The sequence below is a fragment of the Lutra lutra genome, chromosome 16 (genome assembly GCF_902655055.1).
Source record: "Lutra lutra chromosome 16, mLutLut1.2, whole genome shotgun sequence".
NCBI classification, from domain to species: Eukaryota; Metazoa; Chordata; class Mammalia; order Carnivora; family Mustelidae; genus Lutra; species Lutra lutra.
The window spans coordinates 15211273-15224841 of NC_062293.1; the positions used below are offsets into that span (position 1 = coordinate 15211273).

General features: G+C 53.9%; 1 long non-coding RNA gene across 2 annotated transcripts; it reads right to left on the reverse strand.

Moving 5' to 3' along the window:
* Positions 1–1601: 1601 nt before the first annotated feature.
* On the reverse strand, positions 1602–13507 carry LOC125086849 (uncharacterized). Of its 2 annotated transcripts, none has more exons than XR_007123275.1 (4): positions 13332–13507; positions 10833–10998; positions 9314–9386; positions 1602–6129 (listed from the first exon to the last, which is right to left on the reverse strand). It is a non-coding gene; the product is annotated as an uncharacterized LOC125086849 (long non-coding RNA). The 2 variants fall into 2 exon arrangements; XR_007123274.1 differs by having other exon boundaries at positions 1602–6523.
* Positions 13508–13569: the final 62 nt, after the last annotated feature.

Here is a 13569-nt window from a genome sequence, read left to right on the forward strand (position 1 = left end):
GCCAGGTTACTTAGAGCACACCATTTTGTGCCTTTAGTGGACACAGAGCAGCTCATTGGATAACTCCAACAGTCTCCATCTGTTCACAAGCTTGCATGCTTTATTTCACTCTGTAAGTATTTACTGAGACCCTGTTACAGCCAGGCACCTCTGCGTGCTGGGGTCGCAGCAGAGAGCGAGGCAGAGCCCAGCTGCCCATGTGTCGGTGGCAGGGGAATGACAACGCTTTGTTGCAAAGCAAATGATGAGGCCGGGGTTGGGGTACAGAGAAGCAGACAGGCAGACGTGCTGTCCCACCCAAGACTTCAGGGGGAAGAAAGACCCTGAAGGGAGCCAACCAGCAGCCTGGACATCCGGGGAGGGGCTCTTGTGGGCCTGCAGGGACTGCGCCCCACCTCTAAGAAACAGCCAGCGAGAGGGCCTGTGTAGCCGGCGCCCAGGGAGCCGTGAACAGCTGAGTGCACACAGGTGGCCAGAGTGTGGGTAATCTTGTCCGCTGGAGGGGGGACCTGGTTATCGTGACGTGAGAACCCAATGGAATTAGGGTATTGGAGGCAGCCTTCTGTTTTTAAAAAATGTCTTTTTATGTAATATATATACAGTATAAATAATATAAATACGTATGTAGGCATGATAGCTAATGTATGTTATGAAGCATAATAAAAGGAACACCATAAACTCCCTCTGCCTCATTATTCTCATCTAGCTGGGACCCGGCTTTCCCTTTCCTGTCTTCTGCTCCCCCATACACCGCCGACTGACTCCCCTAAATGTTGTGTTTATTACTCTCTTCACTTTTAAAGATTTATTTGAGAGAAAGAGAGAGAGAGAGAGCGAGTGAGCGCACCAGCCAAAGGGGCAGAGGGAGAGGGAGTCCCAGGCCGACTCTGCAGTGAGCACAGAGCTCCACGCCAGGACCCGATCCCGGACCCCGAGATCATGGCCTGAGCGGAAACCAAGAGTCCGTCACTCAACTGACTATGCGCCATCCAGGCGCCCCAACTCTCTTCACTTTATTTTTTAAAAGATTTTATTTATTTATTTGACAGAGAGAGATCACAAGTAGGCAGAGAGGCAGGCAGAAAGAGAGAGAAGCAGACTCCCTGTGGAGCAGAGAGCCTGATGCAGGGCTCAATCCCAGGACCCTGGGATCATGACCAGAGCTGAAGGCAGAGGCTTTAACCCACTAAGCCACCCAGGCGCCCCTTTCTTCACTTTTAAAGAACAGTTTCAGTTCTTCGTATTTCTAAACATAACACTATTTCGCTTTGCTTGTTTAAGAATTTTATGAAAACAGGGTCACCTAGGAATGTACCTAAGAGAAATGAAGATACATGGCCGTGCGAAGACTTGTGTGCAAAGCACTGTTAGTCAAAGCAGCCGAAAAGTGCAAACAAGCCAGATGTCCGTCAGCTTGAGGCTTGCTTTTCCTCTCACAGTGATGTTTCTGAGACTTAATTGGTGCTGTTGCATAAAGTTGTAGTTCATTTATTTTCACAACTGTGTGACAGCCCATCACCCAGCGTGATGATACCACGATTTATTCCTCCAGTCTCTAATTCTGTCACTGGACACGTGAGTTACCTCTTGTTTTTCTGCTATTGCAAAACAGTGTGCCTGTAACACGCTCGGACATGTCTCCTCGGTAAACATAACCGGTAGGGATGTTGAATTGAATAATAAAATATCAGGGCTTGTAGATTGCATGTCTTTTTTTTTTTTTTCACTTCATTTTTCAGAAATTCATTTTTATTGTAATTTACAAAAGGACGGTTTCCCCAGCATATTGAAAAGTAAAATAAAATCAAAACTGGTCTTCATTGAGAAATATTGCTCTGGGGAATATACTGGGAGTAAAATTGCTGAGTCAAGGGTATGCAGATGTTCAAAGACAAGCAAAAGTTCAAGGGCGTCCAAATGTCAAACTGCTTTCTCAAATACGTATATTGTGGGCACCTGGCTGGCTCAGTCGGCAGAATGTACGACTCTTGATCTCAGGGTTGTGGGTTCCCATGTTGGGCGTGGAGCCTACTTAAAATAAAAATAAAAGACAAAACAAAACAAAATACTCCTACTGATCTGCACTCCCACCAGCCGTGGGTGAGAGCCCCTGTGCCGTTCCCCATCTTCACCAACACTTATTCTTGTCCAGTTTTTAAGTTTGTACCAATTCTGTGCGTAGGACACGTTTCCCGTCCCTTGCTGCTGCTGCGGCTGGATTACCTTCTCAGTGTCTAGGGGGCGTTTGTGCTTCCTCTTCTGTGCTGCTCCTGTTTGTTTCCTTTGCCCATGATTTCCTTCTTCTTCTTGACTCACACAGTTCTTCAAATATCCTGGCTAATAGTCCTTTGTCATTTCAGTGTGCTGCAGACAGAATTCCCAGCTCGTGACTTGTTTGCTTTTCCTTGGAGTGTCTCAATCACAGAAGGTCTTACTTTTAAAGTTGTTGGCTTTTATCTTTTGGGCTGGCTCCTCTTCACTCCCTGTAGCTCTTGCCCCCTGAGATCATGGTCAAAGCCCCTACTGATCGGATAGGTTCCAGAGCAGAGCACGGACAGCCCCTTTGAATCTGTACCCTCCTGCCCCCAGCCTCACTGTAAACTCATGTGTTTACTCTGGAATTTTTTTCCCCACCTGAGTCTTTCCCTGCCCCTCGGACCAGAACCCCAAGTTAAATCTCAGCTTTGGCACAAGCTCCTTTAGAAAAACCAGTCCAGAGATCTTTCATGTATTTATTTGTTTACTCACTAACCTATTTTTACACTTATTAAACCATGAATTCTTAGGCAACAGGTTCCAGCGGCTCAGGCTTCTGCCCAGCCGTTCTCCCCAAGTGTGGGTCTCTGGGGAGAGCAGGTTGGTGCTTCTGTGGAGCCCAGGTAACTTTCCCTTCAGCTTCTTTCTTGTTCTCATCATTTTCCTTCCCACGTTTCAGGAACTATCTTGGCTCTTGGAGCGCTTAAGATGCTCAGGACGTAACGTTAATTCTCTTGGCAAGAAACTTGCCCTTAACTTGTTTGTTTACAACGATGCCAACAGCATGCTGGGTAACACGGAGGGCTCTTCCAATTTTGCCATGGTAACATTTGTGGGGCAGTCCCTTTTGAACAGTGCCCATTCCCTTGATGTCGACAATTTCACCTTTCTTGAAGATTCGCATGTATGTGGCCAAAGGAGCGACTCTGCGTTTTCTAAAAGGCCTAGAACGCACCGTGCTGCCTCTCTTCTTTCCTTTTGGGCCGGACATTTTGGCACCTTGTTGGAAGAGGGGATTCTGGCCGAAAGGCACACCTCTTCTTAGAAGCACTTCCAGCCCCCCGAAGCTAAATCACTTCTTCTAGTCAGGGGGCTTAGCCTGCCTAAGTGTCTGATGACTGACAGGAGACAGGTGTTTGGCTATTAAAATGGGATACTTTTTCCTTTGAATAAGTACAGCTTGTGAAATTGATTCAGTATTTCAAAACATGGGATTCCTTAACCAGGGAATGTTTGGGAGGAGAAAAATGGTTGGGAACTCTTACGAGTGATGCCTACACTAGCCTTGACACCTCTGAGTAATCTTTGACTCATAGCTGTCCTGTCTCCTATTGCCTAATTTTGCCAAGTCTTCATTAAACTTGTTTCCCTGCTTTCCTTTCTCTCACTGGTTCCTCTAAACATCTCTCCCGAGACCACTGAGCTTATGCCAGAGAGTCTCACCGACATCAACTACCCGGATGTTTAACAAGCAATTCCCGAAGTTGTGAAGGCCCTTAGAGCCCCTGCTTGGGGTGTGCTTGGGGTGAGCACTGACAGAAGGGGTAGGAGTTGATCCGATCGGGCCAGCTGTTGAAAGACACATTTTGAACAGAGGAAAGAGAAATTTATACTGCCCAGCACTAGGATGTGAGTAGAGGCTGGAAAAGCAGGCTGAGGCTGCCAAAGCCGAGGTGGGTGGTCAGACTTCGTCCTAAGGAAGGCTTCGGCTTGGGCAGTGCCCTGGCCACACTTACATTTTAGGGCCATCAGGGAAGATGTGATTAGCAAACTGAGAGGGCCTGGAGGTGGTGGGAGAAGACAGTGGGCTAGGGTCCCCCAGAGTCTCAGGGAAGTGGTAGATTGAGGGTTGTGCCAAGGGAGGTAGGACGGAGAGGAGGCAGGAGCTGGCCGGTTGGAGGGGAAGGGTGGAGGAGTTGACGGGGGTGACAATGCTTTGAAAGACATGTTCCTAGGAGAGGAAGATTCTAGAAGCAGGTTTGAGTGGTGGGAGGGAAAGGAGATGAAGACTTGGTGTTGGAGGCTGCTGGTCCTTTGGAGTGAGGAGGTGGGTGACTAAGAAGTCAGCCCTTCTCATCCCCACCCCCACAGCTGCTATGGGGCCTCTGGTCCACTTGGCCTCCCTGGGATTTGTGCCTTTTCTCTGCCTGCCTTCTGCCTGTTGAGATGCTGCTGGACCCCAGAGAACATCCATCTCAGAGAACCTCCAGGTTGTATCCCTCTTCCTCCCCAAGCCCACCATATTTTCCATCTAAATCCCTGCTCAGTGAATGTGGAGAGGCACGTGAGGGCTGCCTGCAGAGGACTGAGGAACATTTGAAGTCCTGTCCTAGACCCTTGTCCTTCCATAAAGCCGGCCTGGCATTTGCCCCGATCATACCTCCTTGTCCATTTCACCAACATTAATGGTCTGTCCTATGCTGCGGGTGCTGGAGATACAGTGATGGATGTTAATATCAGGCGACATCCACTGAACCAGGCATCTAAGAGCTTTATATATCTTCATTCTTTTCAATCTCCTAGCAACCCTACGAGTTAGCTACTATTTGATTCCCATTTTACAGATGAGGAAACTGAGGCACAAAAAGGTTAATAAGGTGACTAAGGCCACCCAAGTGGGGGAGCCCAAATGCAAAGTCAGATAAACACCCCCACTGCGAGCCACTGCACTGTCCCCGTCCCTGCCTGCTCTCTCCTCCAGAATGCCATGTCCATTCACTGTCACGGGATATGTCAAATGCCATCCTCCTTAGAGTCAGGAAGTTCTTATTTTTAATCTCAAATCTTAAACCCCCATCTCCTGGTTTTGCTCCTGGTGAGGTGATCTCTGCTGCAGTCCCTGCATGAACTTAGACATGACACCTTCCTCTTCCTGGTTCTGTGTGGCTCCTCTCACCTCACCTGCTCACGGCAGCGCCCAGCCCCCCTCCCAGTCCCACTGCCACTGTCCTCACCTACGGACCCTCATCATCTCTCACGGGCCCCACCTCTGTTCTCCCCCTCCCGTCTCTCCCTGAAGGCCTTTCTCACCGGCAGCCTGGGAATGGACGCGTGTCCTAAAGCACAAACCTGAAAACAGCATCTGTTGGCAAATCGCTCCCCTTGTTCTCCAAGGGATAAAATCCACACTCCTCAGTGTGAAGTCCAAAGTCCTCCCTGGTGTGGCCCCTGCCTCCTCCACAGCCCCAGTCCTGGCCCTCCCTCCTCAGGTCCCTGTGTCAGTGCTCCCGGAGGCCCATCGCTGGCGACTCTGGCCTTGATAAAGTGTTCGAGAGTCAGCAAGAAAGGGAGCAAAACAAGAATAGTCAGATATAAAAATCAATCAGCATGTATCAGCCACGTGGCCAGTTGTCTTTTCTTGGTCACAATATATTTTATCCCAAATATCCTTTTTTTTTCTTTTTTTTTTTTTTTTTGCAGTTAAAATATTACTTCTTTGATAAAATGGTGGCGTGAAAAAATGACATATTTTTTTTAAATGTCTTACTTGGCAAAGTGAAAAGTGTTTGCGACTCCGGTCAGACTCCATCTTTTCCCTGATGACTCAGTGGTCTGCGGAAGCTGCCCCACAGGCGTGTCAGGCAGACCCTGAGCTCTGGGTCTTTCCTGCCTCTCTCGCTCCTTCTGCCTGGAACGTGCCCTCCTCCTGTTGGCTGGTCCTGGTCGTCCCTCCAGGCCTGCCCTCCCCTTTCTTTCCCAAAGCAAGGCCTCAGCGTTCAGCATAGCGTTCAGTGAGTAGGGCCACGGGCACTGGCACATCTGTCTCCCCGAGAGCCTCCGGGGCGTAGAAACCGGGCGTGCTCATAGTCACACTTCCAGAGCCTGGTGCACCTGTGGCCGTCCCAGTACATGGCAGCTTTGCTGAGATCCGGCCTGGAACGAGTCGGTTCCAACCCCCCTTGCAGCAGGCATGGCTGTGGCGGTGGTGAGGGGCCATGGGGCTGCCCAGGCCTCCCTGGCTGCAGCGGGTGGGCTCTCTTGCTCCGAGGGCCCTGGAGAGGGCTCTGGAGTGACCCTCCCCAGCCCCAGAGAGGGGAGTTCCGGGGCTTGGGGGCTCAGGCGTCTAACTGTCCCCAAAGCACAATGTGGGCTGGGGCTGCATGGGCCTTCCTGTGGCTGGCTGTAGCTTGCACAGGTTCCCAGAGGGGGCCGGGAAACTGGCCACACTCTGAGGGGCTGGAGATTATCATCTGCTTCCTGGTGGCCCAGGGAAGCTCAGGCCACACAGGAAGCCACGGAGGGAGGGGAGAGAGCCCAGAGAGAGAAGCTGAGAAAGACAGGTGGACAGGAGTGAAACCAGGCCAAGGCTGGCAGCAGAGACAGAAACCTGGGGGACCCACAGAGAAGTGGGGAGGGGCGACTGCCATCGGAGAGGTGTGGGGGTGGGAGCCTGGAGCAGAGGTTTGGCCAGCCTCCCGCCGGGCTGGAGGAGAGGCACCTGCCTGTTGGCTCTAACACAGACTCCATTGTGGGACCCAGGGCACAGGAGGCAAATTCACCTCGGGGTCCACCTTCCACCAGTCGATGTCCAGGGCCCTGGCAAAGTCCTCTGAATGCCTAGGACCCCTAAGGGCCCTCTAGCCCTGCTGTCAACCCAGGCAGCACCCTGACTCTGCCTGGCCCCCTTACCCTTTCCCTGAGGGCCTCTCGATAAACTCCCTGAAGGCATCAAAGATGGGTCAGAGGAGGGACTCACAGGGAAGAAAATGACATTTTTCATTACTTTGTAGTCATTTGTTTTAGGCAGAACCTCTTGAGAGGGCATTTTATTTTATTTTATTTTTTATTTTTTTAGATTTTTTTATTTATTTATTTGACAGACAGAGATCACAAGGAGGCAGAGAGGCAGGCAGAGAGAGAGGAGGAAGCAGGCTCCCTGCTGAGCAGAGAGCCCGATGCGGGGCTCGATCCCAGGACCCCGAGATCATGACCTGAGCCGAAGGCAGTGGCCTAACCCACTGAGCCACCCAGGCGCCCCGAGAGGGCATTTTAAACAGCTGTCAGACAGAAAGTCCCATGTTGAAGGGGAGGTGGCAGTAGACTTCTGTAGTTAGACAGAAGCCAGATCATCACACACACACACACACACACACACACACACACACACACACCCTTGAGAGTGGCTGACCAACAAGGAGGAGGCGGAGGAGGAAAGAATGTGAGCCGAGACCCTCCTATCTTAGCAGACTTCCTCTGATGTCAGCTGGCATGAAGGGCGCTAGGGTTTCTGGGGAGAAACCTCTTTGTGGAGGAACCTGCATGGGGCCTGGCTCTGCAGTGGCCTGATCAGCTAAGGGACAGCTGAGCACTGGGGACGCCATGGGGATGGTAAGCAGAATGCTGGGCCACCACAGAGCTCAGGAGCTGGCTTGATGACACAAGGCCGCCACAGGCGCCTGTGTACAACTGCCTGGGCAAGCAGGTGCGGCCGGCTCTTGATTTCATGGTGAAGTGAAGCCAGGACTGAACCCTCGGCCAAAACGAGCCCTGGGGGTGCTTAAATTTATCGAATACAGAGCGGCCCTTGGAAAGGGAGAAACACACAAGATAGATGAATGTGTTCCAAGTCCCATCAATGTCAGGACGTGACATTGCCCTTCCAGCTGTAAAGGGCTATCACTTCACAGGGGAGAAAGGGATGTTGGGATGGATGACTTAATCAAGCCTCCAAGTAGTATCTTTGCCTTCTAAAGATACAGTCTTATGTTCTAGAAACTAAGAGTCAGCCCTTGGGCAACATTCGTGGGTCCGGGAGCTTTAGGGGGAGACTTTGAAGCAGCTCTACCCAGGAGACCTGAGCTGACAGAGAACGAGGCCCCAGTTCAGCCCTGCTCCAGAACTGGCCCCTCGGATCCATGCTGGAGCGAGAGGCATGACGGGCTCACAGTGTGTGACGATGCAAGAGACAGGGACCCATCCGAACTGGGGCCCAGCTGACAGGCGTGGGATTCTCCCTGGTTGTAGCACACTGGTTAGCTATCCCAGTGACCAGCTGGGAGGGATCCAAGGAGCATGGCTTCTTGGGTAAGGGAGGTTCTGTGCTAAGGTCAAGGCGACTTCAAATCTAATCTGCTCTCAAGAAGGACCAGCGGCCTGATAGGAGCACTCAAGGTGGGAGGGGATGACCAAGGTCAGGAGAGTGTGAAGAATGGAGGTGGGAGGGGGAGCTGGGTTAAGTGAAACTCAGACTCAGGATGGGTATGCTGCTAACTTGTGATGACCTTGGAAGAGTCACCAGCCTTAGCGCACTCATCAGAGACAGTGTCTTATATGAGTGCCCCCTTTTTTCTGCTCTTCTGGTTTCAGCTGAGGTCTGACTTGGAGAGGGATGCCATAAAGCCACCCCTGGGGAATGATGCCTAAGCCTCTGTGGGCACCCTCTGGGCCATGGCTTGGGTACCCCTCACTTTTGGCTCAGCATGGTCACCACACCCTTGCTGCACTTCTGTCCTGAGAAGGTTGGCCGAGAACCAGGGGGTATGGAGCTCAAGTTGGCGTAGCTCTGAGTCAAGATGAGAACGCAGAGCTGTCACAGGCTTTGAACAAAGTGCAAGAGTCCTAGCCCTGCAGTTTATAGCTGGCTTGTGGAGTTGATTAGGCCGCTGTCATTATCAGCAGGATCTCCTCTCCCTTCCCATATCCCTGCTGACAACACGCAAGGCTCTGGCCACCCTTTACCCCAGGCCTCACACCTTTGCTCTCCACAGTGAATGTCCCTAGCACTCCTTCAATGTTTGTTGACTGACCGACCGACTGATCTACCCAAGGAGAAAAGCCAGAAGGTTGGGATGGAGGACACCACTGGGATACAAACCTCTTCGAGATTTCTTCCTGGAGGGGAGAGCTGGCCCAGGGGAGTGAGGTCCTGGAGCTGGGCTCCAATGCCTCCTGCGCAGGCCGCGCTGGACAAGGGGAGCTTGGTGGTGCCCTAGCGACTGTGACCCTCCATCCAGATTCCCCACTGGGTGAGGGATGTGCTCCGTAATCAGATACAACTATGGAGCTGCGGACACCTCTTAGATGCCCCGGGAACCACTGCTAAGTCCCTCCAACATACCTCACATCTTCAACCTCTGCCCTCCGTGAGGACCTGTTTGCTTTCTTGCCACCTTCTGCATACAGCATCTCCTCTGCCTGGGGGAGAGGAGTGTTAGAGGCAGGACGGGATGGAGCTGACCATGCACATTCCTGCCTCAGGGCCTTTGCCCTTCCTCCCTCTTCCCTCTACTGGACTTAACCTCCCCTCCATCTCCACAGGGCCTGCATCCCTCTCTCCTCAGAGAGCCTTCCTCCTGTGACACTCCGGCCCTTCTCCTGCTTAATCTTCTTTGTAACACTTGCTGTTACGCGCAACTAGGTTTCTGTGTGTGGGTGCACACATACATGTCTGTGCGTATGTGTCATTAGAAACACCCTGGGAGGTTGGAAAGCCCGCCCCTTTCATGGCCCCCCACCTTGTGCATCCAGGGCTCTCACGCCCCCTCTTGCCCCAGGCTGGTCCTCACTGCTTATCTAACCCAGGCCGGTTCCCTCAGAGCGGGCAGAGGGAAAAGCTGGCCTGACTCCGCTGATTCTCATCGCTTCTCCAGCCGTCCCGCAGGGCTAAATTAGTGTGTTTGTCTGAGTCTTGTCTTCCCAGACGGGACTAGTTTTGGCATCAGCCTGGGACCCACAGCCTGTGACAGCCCTCAGCCCAATGCCCCAGAATTCCAGAGGTCCCAGGTGACTGACTGTCCTCATCGGGAGCCAGCCCTCCCCGCCCCCCGCCTCCCTGCCACCCCTTCCCCATCGTTGCAGCTCCTGCTGCTCCTGCTGGGGCCCGTGCCCCCCCAAACCGAAAGAGGGGGGTTTCTCCCTGAGGGATTCGTCTCATCTGCAGCTCATCAAAGTGGCTGGGTACTTTCAGAATAAGACTCGTATTCTTTTCGAGGAAGCTGGAACAAGTTCCTCTGGGAGGGGGCCTGATGGGGCCACCCCACGCCCTGGGCGACTCCTGCCTCCGCAGACGGGCCAGAGTAAGTGTCTTTCAGTGATCAGCCATCCCAAGGCAAGGCTCAGCTCCCCGCGCCCACGCAGGCTTCGGGGCAAGCTTGTGGACTCTGGCGGTGGTGGCCCGGGAGCCCGGAGGATGTACCATGTTAGGCTATGCTCACCTTCCTGCACAATGCTCTAGCCGCTCTAGCTGTGTCTTCGGCTGGGATACTCCTGCCCTCTCCCCATGGTCCCTCTGCCAGCGGAACCCCTGCTTGTCCTGCAGCTCTCTGAGTCTATGTCAGGGTTCCAGAATCCTTCCCTGACTCTCACATCTGGGTTGCCTTTCTATGAGCTGAGGCCTGAAAGAAAAGGGCTGTGTCTGTCGTGTCCACTGATATTGTCCCAGGGTCGCCCAGCACCTGGCACACAGAAGGGACTCGATAAATCGCCGCTGTAAAGCGTGAGTGAATTCTGTGTGTGCGTGTCTTACAGAGCCTTTGGTCTGGGGAACCCCGTCTCCTATGCCGTTCGCATTCTCTGTATCCCAAGGTAAAGGCCTCTGTCTACATCCCGTGCTGAAGAAGAATGTGCATGAGATGCACCTTGACCTGACTCTGAACAGGAGTGAACTGGGTATTTCAGCCTATTGGAGGTGCGGGAGCTCTGCCGGGAGGGGGTGGGGCTGGAATGGCTAGGAGGCTCCTCTCCTGTCCTTCCCACACAGGAGCAAGATAGGCTTGCCAGGTAATACAGGATATCCAGCTACATCTGAATACCAAATAAATGACAAATACATTTTCGGTATATTACACATCAGTGGAGCATGATGATGCCAAAAACAATACTAAATTAGAATTTAACTGGGAATCCTTCTTTCTCAGTCTGGGAACCCTAGTAAGGGCAGCACTGAACAGCCTGGTTCCCCAGGGGCATCTGAAACCCTACTCATGAAGTACATTCTGCTCTCTTGGTTCCTCCTATTTGTTAAATAAATTTTTTTGGCCAAAGAAGAGGGTGAGCGCCAGCTGTGGTTTCCCAGTGCTGTCACGAGCACAGTTAATGCAAAGTCCCTCCCTACAACTCAACCTCAACCCCACTGGACTGGATGGTTAGGGAAGGCCTGTCTCAGGAGTTGACATGTGAAGGAATAAGCCAAGTGATAACCAGGGCATTCGGAAGGAGAGGCAGGAGAGAATCTGGTGAGTCTAGTGCGGCTTTATGAGTGCGGTAAGGGGGTGGGGGTTGTTGCGTGGAAAATGCCCTGGGCCACAACCTCCGTCCTCAAGAAGGCGCCTTGGTGCTGCTCCTCTAGCCTGCTCTTACCTACCTCTCTGCCCCCAGCTGAGGGTGGAAGCTTCTGTAGCTTCTGCGGCAGAAGTCTCAGCAGCAGGCAGTGGGGGGAGAATGGGAGTGTTTGCCATCCTGGGTTGGGGGTTCTGGAGCTTGGTGGCTGTCTAGTGGGATCACCCGCTCTTTAAAATGGTTGAGTGGAGCCCTGAGTCGTTAGCGCTAAGTCTCTGTGTGGCTGGTCCTCAGGGAGGCACCTTACCTCCATCAGAGCACCACAGCTGTCCCCTCCCCACTATAGCTGGCAGGGTATTCACTCCCTTCTGAGAGGAAAACGCTGCTGCCCAAGCCCATAGGACCATGGGGGCAGGTGGAAGAAGGACTCAGGGGCCCCATCCTGCCTCAGCAGGCGTCTCTCTCCCAGCTTTGGAAGGGGCTGAAAGCTCTACACAGGGAAGCTCGGCACTCAAATCACAGAGTTCCCAGCAGGCTCCGCTCCTGCGCCACCCTGCCCACTCCAGTCCTCCTCCTCTAGGCCCAAATATACAGGCCAAACAATGGGAAATGGCTCAGTTCCACATTTAACACACAGAGCATTTGTTGCCTGCTGTTTGCCTGCTGGCACGCTAAGGAAGCTGTTTCTTAATTTAAAATGTCCAATAACTCCCTCCAACTGGAAAGCTACTCCAACAAATTTATGCTGTGGCAGGTTTAATCTTGGTTACTCTAAGGGGTGGGCCCTGCTCTGTCTGCCCCCTTAGAAGATGTGCCCACGAGAGTGGGCACCCTTGGTGTCTTGCCATGGGCTTGAGAGTATGTTCTCTCTGTAAGAGGGAATTAGATCCCCAAGCCCCCTTTGGCCAGGGTCCTTCAGGAGCCCTTGGCCACTGCCCATGGGAAGCCCACAATGTGGGAGGTAGGGGGAGGGGGAGGGACACCCTGGGGGAGGGGTGTCTCTTTTACAACTCCAGGGGAGGAAACCCCATTTCCCTCCAACCCTCAGGCTCTTGGTGAGCCTTGCCAGGCAACCGACAGGAAAGAACCTTTTGTTCTGAGCTTGTGAGAAGTCTGAGCTGGACTTGTTATCTACCCACAGCATTTCCTGGATAGGGGGCTGCGGTAGGGGCTGGCCCCCAGCCTTGGCCTTGGCATCCTTCTCTCAGCTGTTAGGACAGGGGAGGCTGCCGCTGGTAAGATCTAGGCCTTCAGGAGGGCTGGTGAGAACTGTTATTTATCCTTAGGCTGGTTTGTCTGCAGGGTAGGTAGTCAGTCTCAGACAAAGTCCCTTAAGGAAGGGGTGCGAAAAAAGCCACCGTGTGTGTGTGTGTGTGTGTGTGCCTGCGCGCGCGTTGGGGAGGCGGTACTGGGGAAGGGGTGAGTCCAGCCTTGCCCACCAGTGACATCCCCCTCCGGGCCAGGAGGGAGGGGTGTGTCCCCCAGGGCTGCGGAAGCGTCAGCGTGGGCCCAGGCCCGGGCCATGTCTGACACCTAGTGGCCACCTGAGACAGGGGCGGGGCGAGGGGGAAGGCGGAAAAAGGTGGGAGGGAAGCGGAGGGAGGACGTGGAGGGAATCAGGAAGCGCGGAGCCCACGCCCGGGACTGCTCTCCCGGCCGGCAGCCCCTTCCCACGGCGGCCGGGCCTGTCCCCGTGCCCATCCTGGGTCCCGGTCCCCGTCCCGCAGCCCATCCCCCCGAGCAGCGCCCGCGGCCTCCGCGTCAGGCCTGGGCGGGAGGCCCTCACACCCACCGGGTCGCAGACCCCCTTCCGCCCCTGAACGCGCCCCGGGTCGCGAGGCCCGGATTTCGAAGGTTACCCGAGCTCGGGTCCAGAAGGCCGGGGTCGCGGTGGCCGCAGCTGTCGCCCCTCAGCGCCCCGCGCCGCATCTCCTTCGCGCGGCGTTAAGGTCTGGGCCCGGGATCCGGCGGGGTCCCGGTCCCGAAAGCGGGGCACTAGTGGGCGCCGGGCCCTGCCCCGCGTGCTGGGACGCGCGGGGTCACTTCCGGCGCCCCCTGCCCCCAGTAACCCTCGCCGCACCTCCCACCTCGCGCCCC